Raw genomic sequence first — 12,259 nt, 5'->3', positions numbered from 1 at the left:
TAGCACCTGGAATTAATCTCACTGTACTGTATGTGGAAAAATTTGCTAGGAGTGCAGGTCCTACATTAAGTGTTTTTTCTTTGTTTGTTTGTTTCTGTTTTTCGGGGGGAGGTAATTAAGGGTTTTTTTTAATTTAACTGGAGGTATTGGGGATCAAATCCATGATCTTGTGCATGCTCTCGTGCACGCTAAGCATACACTCTACCACTGAGCTATACCCTCCCCCTTATAACAAATAATAATAAGAAGAAAAGGAGGCAGGAGAAACTGTGGAGCTGATGAATATATTTAGGGCAGAGATGGTGGGGAAAGTTTCACAGGTGTATGGTTACCTCCAAGCTCATCAAGTTAAATACACGAAATATGTCTAGCTTTTTGCACGTCACTCATCTTTCAATAAAGTGTTTTTTTTTTTAAAAAAAGAGTTGATTAGGATGAGATCCAAGGTGGGAGGAAGCACAGAGCCCCCATGCCCTCTCCTCATGCAATCTGGACACCCCATCCTCCCAGCATGTAGGTGTGTTCCCCAACCCAGAAGCTCCTCTGGCCCCATGGTTGCAGGATTTTATCACACAGACACAGCTGGTTAAATCACTGGCCACAAGACTGAACTCAATCTCCAGTCCCAGTCCTATCTCTGGAAGTAGGGGCGGGTTCCAATCCTCTAATCTCATGGTTGGTTTTTCCAGTGCTCAGCCCTCAGGGCCCAGGCCTGAGTCAGTTTATTAGCATAAACTTAGGTATCCTGGAAAAGTTCTCCCTTTGAGTAACAAAAGATACTCCCATCACTCAGGAAATTCCAAAGGTGTTAGGAGCCCTGTGCCAGGAATTGGGGACAAAGATCACATAGGGTTGTTTTTTTTATACCGCAGTCCCTCACTCAAGAATCCAACAGCTGATGCTGGCTATTGGCTGGGCCCTCAGCTGGGGCTGTCATTCTGAGCACCTGTATGTGGGGCCTTTTCATGTGGCTTAGACCTTCTCACAGTTGGGCAACTGGGTTCCAAGAGCAGGCTTCCAAGGAGGGAGGGGATAGCTCAGTGGTAGAGTGCACACTTAGTGGGCACAAGGTCCTGGGTTCAATTCCCAGTACCTCCATTTAAAAACTTAATAAATAAAATAAAATAAAAAGCAAGCTTCCACTAGACCCCCGGTAGACCTCTGGCACCACTTCTGCCATAGATGTGATCCGGCCCAGCCTCAGGGGGAGGGGACGTAGATCTCATTTCTCACTGGGAGACGGGTCAATATCACTTTGTAGGAAAGTTATGTCGGATAGGAGATCTCTGGTGGCCAACTTGGAGAATACAGTCCTCCACAACTATGGAAGCCCAGTGGATACCTGTCCTTTTAGATCTAGGCCAAGTCCTCGTCTTCCTGTGGACATGGCAGACTCATCTCTCTGCCCTCACTTCTATCTTCCAAACCACAGATGGTATATGGAAGCTCCTTGAGGGCAGAACCAGATCTTTAAACGTTTTTAATGAAATAATAAATAAAGGAAGTAGCTTAGCGTAGTGACTAAGACAGCAGGCACTAGCATCACTAGTTCGGTTCAAAGTGCCATTTGCCAGAGACCTGATTTCGCACGAGTTACTAAATGTCGATATGCCTCAATTTCCTCATCTGTGAAATGGGTATAATAGTACTGTCTTACCCATGAGCTGCTTTGGGAATTACAAATAATACAATAAAAGTATATGCAGTGCTTGGTAAATAGTATGTGTTCAATGATTAGTTTTTTCTTGTTATTATCAATAATAATAATTATTATTATTATTATTAACTATGATAATAACACATCCCCCTTAATACCCATAATAGTAAATGTGATGGTTAATTTTTTTTTATCGAAGTATAGTCGATTTACAATGTTGTGTTAATTATGTGATGGTTAATTTTATGTGTTAACTTGACTAGGCCATAGGGTGCCCAGAGATTTGGTTAAACATTACTCTGGGTGTGTCTTTGAGAGTGTTCCAGGATGAGATTAACATTTGAATCAATAGACTGAGTAAAGCGGAATCCACTGGAGACTTGAGCAGAACAGGTGGGGTAAGGGAGAATTTGCTGATTGTCTTCAAGCTGAGACTGGAACTTACACCAACTATTCTCTTGGTCCTCAGGCCTTTGGACTTGGACTAGAAGGACCAGCTCTCCTGAGTCTCCAGTTTGCAGCAGACAGCAGGTCATGGGACTCCTCAGCCTGTGTAACTGCATGAGCCAATCCCTCATAATAAATCTCAGCTTTTTCCTGTAACTCTCTCTGTGTCTCTCTCTCTCTCTGTTTCTCTGTATTTCTCCTATTGCTTCTCTTTCTCTGAAGAACCCTGACCAGTACAATAAGCCCTATTACATTTTTATTCATAGCATTTATCCATGTATCTGAAGTTATACATAAAAATAAGCACAGTACACAGTATACATTGCAGGAGAAGCACAGCTCCCACTCCTACTGGGACTGTGGGGCCCTCGTGAGGGCGACATCAGGGCAAGACAGCTCTGTTCCCGTGGCAGAAGCCACCGAACAGAAGGAAAGTTCATGTGGGCATTTGTGATGGTCCCGCCAAGGAGGGGCCTGTTGGCATCACCAGCTTTGTCCTCTGTCTAACCCATACCGTCCAATATGGCAGCCACACAGGGCTACTGAACTTATGAAATTTACTTCGCTTTAAATTTAAAAGCTGATACTGAAATTCAGTTACTGAAAAACTTAATTATGTGTAGAAGAATTTGGGTATAGAAATCTACATTTTCAATAATAAATTAAAAAAATATAAATGCAGATCAAGTATTTCTGATGAAAATTTAGCATCTAAATTGAAATGTGATACAAATGCAAAATACACACCAGATTTCAAAGACCAAGTACCAAAAAAGAGTATAAAACATCTATCAAAATTCATCATCTCAAAACTGTACATCTCAAATAAGTGTAGTTTACTGTACAGGAATCATACTGTAATAAAGGTGTTTAAAAAAGTATAAAATATTTCTCAATTATAAGACAGAAAGAGACTCACAGACATAGAAAACAAATTTATGGTTAACAGGGAGGGTAGTGGGGAGGGAGGGATAAACTGAGAGTTTGGGATTGGCAGATACAGACTGCTATCTACAGAATAACTAAACAACAAGGACCTACTGTATAGCACAGAGAGCTATATGCAATAGCTTGTAATAACCTATAATGAAAAAGAATATGAAAAAAATACATATGTGTAACTGAATCATGATGCTGTACACCAGAAACTAACATAACATTATAAATCAACTATACTTCAATTTTTAAAAACAAATAATTTTTTACATTGATGACATGTTGAAATAATATTTTCACTCTATTGAGTTAAATAAAACCTATGATTAAAATTAATTGCATGATTCCAAACTCACCAAGTTGTATACATTAAATGTATACAGCTTTTTGTGTCACTCATACCTCTATAAAGTGGTTTAAAAATATTAGTTGCATTTGCTTCCTTTTGCTCTTTTTAATGCACTTTAAAAACACTTCCAGGGAGATAAGCTTATGTGACACACCACACCTAGAAACCTTAGTAAAGGTTAGCAGCAGGCTTAGCAGCTGGCTTGGGCTTTGGAGGGGTGAGAGGTAATCCTAACAGCTCTCCCACCTGAATTCTGAACAGGACTCTTACCCTCAGGCCTCCACCTGTCCAGAGTTCAGGGACAAAATCGGTGAACCCAAAGGAGGATGGGGCCCAAGCAGACAGCATGCTCTTGGCTCAGAGGCACAAGCCCATTGGCTGATGCTGCCTTTGTACCCAAGCCCAGCACCTGCTGGCCCCAGGTGAGCCTGGGGAGTCATCCTCATCTTACCTGGGAGGATCCAGAGAGAGTGGGTAAAGGAAAGAAGAGATGGACAGTATGTTATTTAAAGTTTCAGTGGTAACCAAGGGAAGACCTGAAATAGTATAAATACAGCAAAGAAAGGAACAGTGCTATCAGTGAACTTAATCTCCACTTATCACAGTAGAAAAGCCAAGAGATAATGCTGACAGTTCATCAAACAAGAAATGGTGGTATCAGCTTGTTCTTTGGAGAAAGAAGAAATCACTGCCAGAAAACTGATACAGCTAAAAATGTACATTTAAGTTTAATGCCCTTTTGTTTCATTTGTTATATTTCACAATATAAGTTTTAAAAAAGTGGTTGATGGCCATCATTAAAAAGTCCACAAATGACAAATGCTGGAGAGGCTGTGGAGAAAAAGGGAATCATCCTACACTGTAGTTGGAATGTAGTTTGGTGCAGCCATTATGGAAAACAGTATGGAGATTCCTCAAAAAAATAAAAATAGACTTACCATGTCATCTAGCAATCCCACTCCTGGGCATGTATCCAGGGGGAATTCTAATTCTCGAAAAGATACATGCACCCCAATGTTCATAGCTGTACTATTTACAATAGCCAAGAGATAGAAACAAACTAAATGTCCATCGATAGATGACTGGATAAAGCTGAGGTATATTTATACAATGGAATACTACTCAGCCATAAAAAATAATAAAATAATGCCATTTGCAGCAACATGGATGGACCTGGAAATTGTCATTCTAAGTAAGAAAGAGAAATAAAAATACCACACGATATCACTTATATGTGGAATCTAAAAAAAGACAGATGAACTTATTTACAAAACAGAAACAGATTCACAGACATGGAAAACAAACTTATGGTTATGGGGAGCGGGTAGGAGGAAGTAGGTGGGAAGGGATACATTGGGAGTTCGAGATTTGCAGATACTAACTACTGTATATAAAATAGATAAACAACAAGTTTTTATTTATAACAGGGAACTACATTCAGTATCTCATAGTGACCTATAATGAAAAAGAATATGAAAATGAATATATGTGTGTTCATGTATGACTGAACTATTATGCTGTACACCTGAAATTGACACAACATTGTAAACTGACTATACTTCAATTGAAAAAAAAGTGGTTAACTCTTGGGGGCAGACCGGGGGATGCGGAGACCCGAGGAGCGGTGGGGCCGGGGACTGTGGTCCTCAGGATGAGCTCAGCTGCACTAACTGTGCTTTAACAATGTGCGTGTGTCTTTATTCACAAAAAAATTCCAGTAACAAAGTAACTAGTGTCTGGCTCCTTCCTTCTTCTCGTGTGTACAGCCCTTGCTGGAACTGGACTCACAGAATTGAGAGCACAAGGTTCATTCTCATCACGTGGACGAGCAAAAAGGCTTGGTGATGGGCCACCGGGGCGCCTCTAATTGAAAGAATCTGGATCATATCCTGGGGTTGGGTTCTTTTCATCAAGATGGGAAAGTACATTCACACCCTTGAGATCTTTTTGACTTTCTTTTTGCAGTCTCCTAGAGCGAGTTTAATTTTTATTCCTATTTTGAGCCAGTATTACATGCCACAAATGGTGAAAAGTCTCCCTCACTCCCCTTCCCCCAGGTACAGAGACCCCTCACCAAAGCCAGCACTGTCACCAGCTGCACATCGATAAGCATGTCTCTGTAACAGAATTTTTCTTTTTTGAGGGGGGGAGGTCATTAGGGTTATTTATTTGTTTATTTACTTATTTATTTTAATGGAAGTACTGGGGATTAAACCCAGGACTTCGTGCTTGCTAAGCACACGCTCTACCACTGAGCTATACCTTCCCCCTACCAGAATTTTTCTTATTTGGGCAGATTCTTGAATTTTTTCTTTTCCTGCGTTCTGGTCCACACATTTCAGAAGATTCTTCACTAAGTTAGTAGTTACAAGAGGGGCCTGGTGATAATTACACACACCAAAGTGTTCAACACCATCTGCACTTCCCCCAGGAAAAGGCAAATTAATGAGATACTGCTAGAAACCTACCAGAATTGACTAAAATGAAAAAGATTGATTAAAAAAAAAAAAAGAGACTGAGAACACCAAGTGTACCGGGGGTACACTGTTGATGGGAACGTGAAATGGGATGATGCCTTTGGGGAAAAAGTCTTACCATTTCTTTTTGTTTTGAACACAGCTAATTTATTCCTCCCCTCTTGGCCACCCTGTTAGTATAGGTTTGGTTCAGCAACTCCCCACCGCGGTGAGCAGGGGCTGGGGCAGTCCTTTACTTCCAGCTTGAGATGGTGCAAATTGTCCTCTTCTCTCTCTCTGTCACCTTCCCAAGCTGAACAGAGTGCAAAGCGCTTTTCCATGAAGTCTATTTCAGTCCAGAAGCTGTCCCTGCTGTGAGCAGCTGGAAGCCACCCTCCTGGAGACGGGCTAGGGGAAGCATGCGTGGTCCTCTTTCTAGGGCGTGGGTTACACATAATGCAGACCTGAGCATGCTTTTCAGGACTTCCCCGTGTGGGGGTCAGTATTTTCATTAATTTTTTTATGACTTGTTCAATGTCCATGTCTAGTCAACATTGTGAGGGTAAAGTCCAGTCTGCTGTGACAATTTGCAGGGACCAGGTATCTCCATCAGGACTCATGGGGCCAAGTGAAGCTTCTAGTCCCTCTATCAGGGAGATGGACAGGGAGCCGCATTCTTCTGACATCCATCGCCTTCTCCACTTGGACCAGATCTGGTTTCAGCTTCATCTCAAGTATTCCAGTTTTATTTTGTTTGCGTTCTGGAACTTCTGAGCCCACCCATTCTCGACCAGTTCAATCATCTTTTGCTGCTGAAACAGGAGGATAGAATTTTCTCTCTCCCAGTCCTAGAAGAGGGTCAGACTGTGCCCAGTATCCGAAAGTCCCCAACCATTCTGGGAGAAGCTCTGAAGGTAGTAATTAGAGCTCTTTCAGAGTGAAATGGGAGGGAAGACACGTTCCTCTTGTTTACCAGTTTTTTGTAAAAGGGTCTGAATAAAGATACAGATAGAAGAGATGTGTAGGGCAAGGTGTGTGGGCAGGCACTTGGACCTTCCTGGCTCTCCCAGCACCTCCATGTGTTCACCAACACAGATCTCACAGTTTCTTATAAAACAAAATATCCCTACCCTATGAGCTACTTATCCATGATAAGTGAAAATGCACTAAAAGATTTGTTCAGGGCAGGGGGGAGGATATAGCTTAGTGGTAGAGCATGTGCTTAGCATGCATGAGGTCCTGGGGTTCAATCCCCAGTAGCTCCATTAAAAATAAGTAGATAAAAAAATAAATAAATAAACCTAATTACCTCCCCTCCTAAAACTTTTTTTAATTAAAAAAAAGAGACAAAGAATCTGTTCATTAACAAGAAGAAAGATTTGTATAAAAATGTTCTTAGCAGCTTTATTCATATTGGCCCAAATTGGAAGCACCCTAGGCGTCCATCAACGGGAAATCCATAAACCACGAAATACCCCTCAATGGATTACTACTCAGCGGTAAAAAGGAACACATTTCTGATGAATCTCCAAAAGCATGATGCTGAGGGGAAGAATTCAGATGCCAAAGAGTACATATTGTATGATTCCTTTTAGATGAAGTTCTAAGTGAAGAAGATTTAAACAGAGAGAGATCAAATGGGAAGAGATATGAGGAATTCCCTGGGGTGATGGTATGCTTTATGTATGGAGGGTTTTTCCTTACACAGCTGTGTATATTTGTCAAAACTCGGCGAATGGCAAACTTAAGATTTGCAAATTTCATCGTATGTAATTTTTACTTTAAAAAAAGCAAGTTATAGGGGGGTGGGTATAGGTTAGTGGTAGAGCTCATGCTTAGCAGGCATGAAGTGCTAGGTTCAATCCCCAGTACCTCCATTTAAAAAAGAAAAGAAAAAAAAAGCAAGCTATAAACATATGTAATTAATTATATGCATGCTGAATTATTTAAGGGTGAAATGTACTAATTTCTGTGCTTCTTTTGAAATGCATAAAATTAGATGAATTGTGGAATGGATAAATAGCCCAATATGCGATAAAGAAAGAACAGTAAAATGTTGACTGTAGGATTTAGACAGATACATGGGTATTCACTGTACATTCCTTTCAACTTTTCTGTGTGATTGAAAATTTTTACAATAAAATGTGGGAGAGGAGAGAAAAAGAGAAGGGTGGGCAAGACTGTGCTTCATATCAAGAAGTAGATCCTTCTCAGGGGAGGGTAGAGGTCAGCGGTAGAGCATGTGCTTAGCACGCCCAAGATCCTCGGTTCAATCCCCAGTACTGTTGCTGAAAAACCCATCCCTTTTCCCCAATAGCCAAATTGAGAGTTGGAGGCAGAGTTTAGGGAGAATTAGAAAAGAATAGCTGTATTGTTTTGCCAGGCAAAGGCAGTCACAGCAGGCTCATGTCTTGAAGACTGGAGCCCATCTTGGGGTAAGGGTCCTGAGGTTTTAGAGAAAAATAGGAACAGGAGGGTGACAACACTCTAGGTGTGGGCAGGGGCTACATTCCTTTCATCTTGATAAGAAATTGCTGAAGTTTGGAGGAATTGAGAAGGGTCTGCCCATTTTCTTGAGGTTGTCAGTGCGTGACCTTCTGTCAAGACCTCTAGGGTGAAAGGATAAGTTATTCTAAGAAAAGAATGCATGGTACAATGGAATACTATTCAGCCATAAAAACTGACAACATAGTGTCATTTGCAGCAACATGAATATTCCTGGAGAATGTCATTCTAAGTGAAATAAGCCAGAAAGAGAAAGAAAAATACCATATGAGATCGCTTACATGTGGAATCTAAAAAAAAAACCAACATAAATATAAAACAGAAGCAGACTCATAGATGTAGAATACAAACTTGTGGTTGCCAGGGGGACAGGGGGTGGGAAGAGACTGGGATTTCAAAATGTAGAATAGATAAACAAGATCATACTGTGTAGCACAGGGAAATACGTAACAGGATCTTGTGGTGGCTCACAGCAAAAGAGAATGTGACAATGAATGTACGTATGCTCATGTATAACTGAAAAATTGTGCTCTACACTGGAATTTGACACAACATTGTAAAATAACTATAACTCAATAAAAAAAAAAAAGACCCCATCTCCAAATACAGTCACATTCTAAGGTACTGGGGGGCTAAGGCTTCAACGCATGAGTTTTGGAGATACAGCTAAGCCCATCACACCCACGGGAGAGTGGCTGAACAGACCATGAGATATCCGCACACGGGAGTACCGTGCAGCTGTAAGAAGAAAGGACAGGGAAACTCTCTCTGAATTGATACGGGGCAACATCCAAGATGTGTTCTCAGCTCATAAACAGCAAGGTGCAGAACGCTCTGTGTGTTACCTAGGGAAAATACGTACATGCTTCTATATGTGTACATGCAGCAGAGTCTTCGAATATTCCCTGAAAATGGACTATTTTCATATTGGATTACTGACCACTTCTTATTTTTTCATTTTTATATTTTTTTAATTGAAGTATTGTTGATTTACAATGTTGTGTTAGTTTGGGGTACACAGCGTAGTGATTAAGCTATACTTTTATATACATATATATACACATATATTTTTTCACTATAGATTATTACAAGGTAATAAATATAGTTCCCTGCTCTATAGAGTAGGTCCGTATTGTTTATTTTATATATAGTAGTTTGTACCTGCAAATTCCAGACTCCTAATTTGTCCCTCCTCCCTCTTTACCCTTTGGAAACCATAAGTTTGTTTTCTGTCTGTGAATGTCTGTTTTGTAAATAAGTTCATTTTGTTATTTTTTTAAGATTCCACATGTAAGTGATATCACATTATTAAAAAAAATGCACGGTGGTGGGGGGGCCCACAGGGTCCTGCTGTTTCCGTACCTCTATTAAATAATAATAATAATAAATAAATAAACCCAATTACCTCCCCCACCAAAACCCAAGGATAAAATACTGAGTTGTTTTTTTTTTAAAGAAAAAAATAGGAAAAAAAGAATAAGAAAAAAAAAGTGGGTATTTCTCTACTGCCTCGTTACCTCATTGTTACCACCTGCTCACTGGTGTCACATCTTTGCTATGTCACCAGAAGTGAGCTGGTTAAGGAAAGTACTGTTTGTCTTTCACTATCTCCAGCTGCTCACCCCAGGGGACGTGGCCAGGAATAGGACCCTGCGGTTTTCTGGCCACAAAGTTTCCCTGCTCCAAAGTGGGCTAATCATTCAAGTCACCATGCTGCCCTGAGTGGGGGTGGGGGTGGGGGTGGCGACAGGAGAGGGGGCTGTCCTCCTCTAAAGTGCTGGATCTCTCAGAGCTTCTTTTGGCTTATTTCCTTCTACTGGAAGAACACATGTTCCTGTAGCTTCTTGGGATATGGTGTGTGGGAGGTAAAACTCTTCTACAACTTGTCTGAAAATGTTCCTGTTTTACCTGCCCCCTGGATCAACAGTTTGGCTCTGAGTAGACTTCTTGGCTGAAGATGGTTTTCCTTTAGAATCCTGAAGGCGTTGCTCCCACCAGTGTAACTGTTGGGAAACCTGAAACTGTGCTACTTCCGGTTTCCTTCTGACGTGTGTTTTCTCTTGGGAAGCTTCTGGGATCTTATCTGTTCCCATTGTTCTGCAGTTTCACCAGATGTGCTCTGGGGCGGGGCTATTTTCGTCTGCTGGGCTGGCACTTTTCGTCTGTAAACGCCTGTCCTTCAGATCTGGGAAATGTTCTTGCGTATTTTCATGGATGTTTTCCTTCTTTGCCTTTTCTTTACTCTTTCTTTTCTATTTTAGGATATTATTAGGATGGTTGGACCTCCCGGACTGGTTCCCTAATGTTCTCATCATTTGCTGTTTTCTCTCTCTCCATGTCTTTTGAGTCTTATGAGAGATTTCCTCATCTTGCTGTTCTAACTTTGCTATTGATTTTTCTGCTAGCTTGCTTTTAATTTCTGCGGTTTTGTTGGTTTGTTTGAATCATTTGAATGTTTCTTTTTTTTTTTTTTTTAAGCGCTTCCTTCTTATTCATGGTTGAACTGTATTCTCCGAACAATAATGATGGCTTTGGGGAAAAAAAAACTTTCCTTCTTCCTGCTGTGTTTTCTCCAGATGTATTTATTTTGATTATTTTGACTTCTACCTTCCATTCTGGAGGCTTTCCCCATATATTTTAGTCCATAGTTGGTTAGTCTGTTGCTAATCAGGGGTGGAAACTAGGAGTTAATGAGATGCTTTAAAGAAGTGGGAGGCTTCCTGGAGACCCTTCCCCCTGTTGATATCTATTTGGTCTTTCCTCCTCAGCTAGAAAGGTTCTCCAGGGCAGGCTACTAAATCCTTACGTTTTTGTTTTGTTTTCCAGGCCCTATGCCTGGAGTTACCCCCCACCTCCCACTCTTGAAATACTCTCTGGTTTACCCTCTCTAGAGAGGAACCTCCAATCCACGTAGGGTTAGGGAAGGCAGCCACCCTGCCCAGCGCGTGAATGGAAGCCACACAGACTGTGTGCTCCTGCTTCTCACTTCTCACTCCATCATCCCCAGTTCCACAGGCACCTGGTGCTACCAATTCCCAGCCCTTTGATGAATCTCCAGTGTTCACCTGCTGCTGATCAGCTCTTCCCACTGCTAGATTAGGTAGCTAAACCAGTCTGTCCCCTCATTCCAGCTTCCAGTATCTTTTATCTTCTCTATACTTATCTTTCTGTTCTATTACGTGTCCTTTTTTTTTTTTCCCCCTGAAACACCTTTTCTGAAATTCTGGTGGAATGTGGGGTAAAAGGGGACATTAGATACTTGCATCTAATCCATCATGTCAGCCTGGAAATGAATCCTTTATGTTCACTTGCCTAGGAAGCATCTCCCTCACTGGGATGCAGGTTTCCCTGATGGCAGGGATCCACTTTATTAACTTCTCACTCCCAACACCTGGACAGTAACTGGAACAAAATAAACGACTGACCCCGAATGAAGGACCTAAGTATGATATATGATTATCTACATAACAGGCACTCGAGAAATAACTGTGCAGCACATTCAGGAACACGCACGGTCTGAAATTTACTTTTTTAGTTTTCATTTTAATTCTTTTGGACCATCGGTTGCCATACAGAACATTGTAAGTGAATACTCAAGGCCCAATTGGAGAAGTTTTAAATTAAGTTTTAAACGTACTCAGTTTTCAATGAAAGCTGATTTTCATTTGTGGGTTGTCCGTTAATTTTATTCTTTTATGTATTGTTATTATGTAGTTGTCATCTAACCTCTCGTATGGTGGACTTTCACTTCATCAATCTGGAGAAATAACCATCTCAATGTGGTTGTGTCACATGTTTGCTCAAAAAAACTTATCAGAATAAAGTCCACACTCAAGGCAGTCTGTAATCCATCCTGCAATTACCCCTCCGGATTCTAGACCTGGAGCAGCACAAATGACTGATTCTCTC

This window comes from Camelus bactrianus, chromosome 18 (assembly GCF_048773025.1).
Source record: "Camelus bactrianus isolate YW-2024 breed Bactrian camel chromosome 18, ASM4877302v1, whole genome shotgun sequence".
NCBI classification, from domain to species: Eukaryota; Metazoa; Chordata; class Mammalia; order Artiodactyla; family Camelidae; genus Camelus; species Camelus bactrianus.
This window is presented reverse-complemented; position numbering follows the sequence as displayed.